Source organism: Cupressus sempervirens, chromosome 3 (assembly GCF_028749045.1).
Source record: "Cupressus sempervirens isolate cs-2001-9-10 chromosome 3, ASM2874904v1, whole genome shotgun sequence".
In the NCBI taxonomy this organism is placed as follows: Eukaryota; Viridiplantae; Streptophyta; class Pinopsida; order Cupressales; family Cupressaceae; genus Cupressus; species Cupressus sempervirens.
Window position 1 is genome coordinate 409718303 of NC_143120.1, and position 4750 is coordinate 409723052.

Sequence of the window (4750 nt, forward strand, 5' to 3'; positions counted from 1 at the left end):
TGGCCATAGCCACAACTGAGAAAACTATGTGAACAAGCATGAATCCACACATCCCATGCCATGCTTCCAACCTTCACAAATTCTCCCTTGGCTAACCTGTCAAGCCTTGTCCCGCTCGACTCTTGCCTTTTGTCTTCTCCTTGTCACTCTTGTTTCTCTCTCACAACAACTACCCTTGTGGCTGCTTATATAGTAGCAAGTCCCACAAAACCACCAAGTGGTATTACATAAACCATGTGCTAAAACCATGTGCTACCTAACCCACTGACCCCACATTTAATATTGGGCATTTAATTCTTTTCCCCAATATTAAATAATTACATGAAATATTATCACAATGTTACAATACAACACATCAAGAATATTCCATGGGAATCTTTACATGTTGCACGTCCATCTAGGTACAACATTACATAATAAAATAAAATAATAAAATATAACAATATTATGCAATGTGTGCAACACCCATTATCTCAACAAGGTCCTGCTTTGAAACTTTGTCATTTAGCACTTATTGTATCTAATTTGTGTCCAAGGGGTGAAGGATGTCACTCAAACCAAGACAACTATAGTGGAATATTCATTCTTATCAAAGAAGATCTCATATGGTTCATTTGAGCTTCTATTTATGAAATTTGGGTCAACAAATTTGACTTATAATATGAACAATTGAATCCTGATATGCTTGTGAGTGCTCATTTTTTGTGTAACAAAAGAAGTTAAAAAGTGTTGTATTGTTCGATATTACAATAATGTAGAGGTAATTCCTTTTACTTCCTCTTTTGGGAATCCTTGGAGAATTATAATTCAATCATCTAGGTGTTACATTGAAATCCTAATTGAACTCATAAATGTAGCATTGTGGTAAAAAAAAATTATGCATTGATTGATGATAAAGGAATTGGACATGAATGATGAAAGAGAGCATATCAATAAGAAGAGAGGCAGAGCCAAAAGGCTGAACAAAAGGGATTAGGTTGTGTTGAGGCTAAAAGAGAGATTAAACAAGATGAACATAATTAAAGGAGTGGAAATGGACTCAGAGATAGATGGAAGCCAAACCACATGATTGAAGGGTTTGTGGAGTATTGACAGTGAAGGCACAATATACATATGTTAATTGCCTTAACCAAACAATACTATTGATGACTATGATATGCCAATAACATATGCAATAGTAATATGATTTCTAACTAAACAAGAACCTAGGGTCAGGACTCATATGACTATTACTAGCCTGATACAGTTACCCCATTTAGTGGTAATATTATAGTCATCCATGCTTGATACAATGATAAGCAATCACAACATATTTGATAATTATACAATTCAATTTGATCATAGACTATTTCATTTTTATTTTTTAAAACCTATGGTTTTTATCAAAATTTTGCACTTAATAGTTGTTATTTTGATGATGCCCATTTTTGATAGCTTTGCAAACTTCTTGATGATAATCTCAATGTCATTGATATTTTGATGCAGCTTGCCATCGAGGGCATGACAAGATCATCGACTATAATTTGCTAAATGTCGATCTTTCAATGCTAACACTCATTGATAACAATTTTAGAATTGTCAAACTTTTGAGCTTTTGTACTAGTGGTCTGATGTCATCCCATGACAAAGATTAGGATGATTTCATCGATCTTTCAATGAGAATGCCCGTCGATAAAAAATTCATTATTATCAAACTTTCAACATTTTGTACTAGTGGTCTGATGGCACCTCGTGACAAAGATTGGTATAATTTTTGATAGAGTGGTTTGTTGATATATCGACAGCCATGGATTACATCAGGATTTTGACAAAATTATAGTGACAATATTTTTTGACCTTTGAGAGTTGAAATTTTGACCAACACTCATTGAAAAATAGGTCCAAATTTACTAGTGACATGTCATGGATAAGAACCTATAAATTTTGAATAAGATAATTTCATATGAGGATGGTTTGGGTCAGATGAAACCATATTGATGTGGGATGATTTTATCTTAATTTTGTGAATCATGAAGAAAAATAGTGTGGAAATTTATGAGCAACTTCCAGTATTAAGCCAAAGGATATAAATGCATATGAAAAATGGTCATGAGAAATATAATTGATTATGAAAGAGTACAAAAATATGAGAAATGGTATTTTTACTTGAAGATAATGATGCATCACCTTGATGTAGTTTGATAAGAACTCTATCAAGGTACTCTCATGTACATATTGGTGTTCATGGAACAAAGGGAGATTAGAAGAATACATTGTTGGAAGTCTTAATGGGAAAGTAAGATACTGAGAGGGAGGGTGAATGAGGATCTAAAAAATGTTTTCACAAACAAAAAATCAAATATATTCAACTCTAATCCATCTCATATCTTAGATCATAGACCATATAACCATAAACTATAATATTGAAATAGATCTAAGTGTGCATCACATCCATAAACATGAAAGTAAATGAAAATACATAATACATAGGATTTGATTATCCATAAATCCTCCAAGGTGAATCTACCCTATGAGGGGTTTTCCCTATTAAGAGCTTACAAGACTTATTCAATCTACCTTGATAAAAGGATTTAAAACTCACAACTTAAGCACCCTATTAGGAGATTTGAATAGGCCTATTAGGATGACTCTATTAAGAGATCTATGTGACTCACTCATTAGAATGACTTATTACTTGATCCTTTGGTTAACACTCTAATACTAGATTATGGATCTTCTCTATCCTTGTCTGATTTGATCTCCTTATCTAATATACTCTATTCTTCCCTTCACTTCTAGGTTAGTATGTCTGATCATCAAACACAACCTTCCTTTTCTCACACACTTGTCTCTTCACTCTCTCATGGTCTTTCACTTACACACTCAATCATACTCTTTTGATTTAGGGTTTGGACCCTTCTTAAATAAATAACTAGAGAAGGTTCTAGATCTTGATCAAGGATCTAGAGCTCTCCCTTTTTCTACTTCGTCCTTCCAATTTTCTGATTGGTTACTCTACCTTCCTAGGGATCAATGTCCTCTAATAAAATTCTTAATTAGCTCCTTAATTTTTTTTACAACCATAAAATGATGTATAGAAGTTGACCAAAATGGTTTACATAAGTATTTATGCCATCAGAAACACATAGGTCAAAACTGGTTTACTCGTCACTTGAATACCCTTATGTTTGGTCATAACTAAAATTCATCCTTTCCCTTGGCTTTTGTATGCTCAGCAGTAACTTTCACACTTGGCATAAATTGACTTTTCTTATCTTGGCATCTTCTATCTTTACTCTGCTTAAATTATCACTTGGTCCATACTAGGGTGCTTGACAACTTTTAACTTGCTCAACTCGCACTGGAATATAAAAAAGTCCATAATCATTTGGCCTTCATTGGGTATCTCAATTGTAGTGATTACCAACCAAGTCTACCTAGGAAATGACTAAGTGTTTAACATTGATAGTCAACACAACATGGAGATCAAAAATCTCCTATGGAGAAAATACTATGTCATGAGTGATCATTCTATTCAAAATTACAAAATAGAAACCCCCCTTAGACTGTGAGTCAGTCTATATACAACATATATACATATCTCCAAAAATGAATGTGAGTAATATCACTCATACCTTTTATCTTTCCTAATTCATGTTTCCTTCCTTCTTTTGGTTTCCACATTAAATATATGACAAAAATATTATTTTCCCTTGTTTATCTTTTCTCCATTTTTCCCTTTATTTTTTTCACTCATGGTTTAGGGGTGGTTGAGGTCAAATTGTACTTGTCCAAAAATGTTTTATGAATTTGTAAAAAAATATCTAATGCATGATCCCAAGTGGATCTGACAGATTCCAAAACTTGAATCTTGATCTCTAGCTAAGCATCTAGACCCACTAAACTATCTTCTGTAGAGAGTTGTGGATCTCTCTAAACTAAATCTTTTGCATCTATAAGTTCTTTCTGCATCATATCTAGATGAGGTAGTAACATGGATTGAATAGAGATCAATTTGGTTTTAATGTTGCAATCCTTATCCATTAGCTTGGCTAACCTTCCTTGAGTAAAAGTTAATCTATTGAAATGAATAGAGTTTGAGCTTGCATCAATACTCACAGAATTTCTGAATGACTTCAAATCTTTTTGAAGTTTATCAATAGATGGTTGATTCTCCTTGGTGAAGAACTCAATATCACAAAGCATTTTATATAAATAATAAATATTCTACAAAACTCCTAAATTATTTACAATATTTGAAAGTTCAACCTTTTTTATTGCTATCTCTATTGAAACTTTCTCCAAAACTATGTGCTCAAATTTATTTTTAGACCATTTTATCAAATTTTTGTTGGCCTAATGTCATCATTGTTGACTTTCTCAACAATATGAACTAGTTGGTCTATTATTGTCATTTTCTCATTCATAGTATGAATTTCAAATACATCTACAAAATTGTATTTCATTTCATGTAATATCTAATTTTGTTGTATTTCCCTTCTAAGTTCCTCTTGTTTGGTATTCCTCTACAAGAGTTCTTGCACAATTTGCATTTTCTCAAAAGTTATTGTCTCTAGGTCATATTTGGGAATGATGATGACCTTGTCTAATGTCAATGGCTTGCTAGGTGACCTAACATTTTTTTTCATCTTCTTTGACCTAGGAGCATTAGCACTTGACAATGTAATATCCCTTTGATTAGGTATTTCCTATCGAATAGGTGTAGTAATTGATGTTTTAGTTAATATATGCACAACACTCAACAATTGTA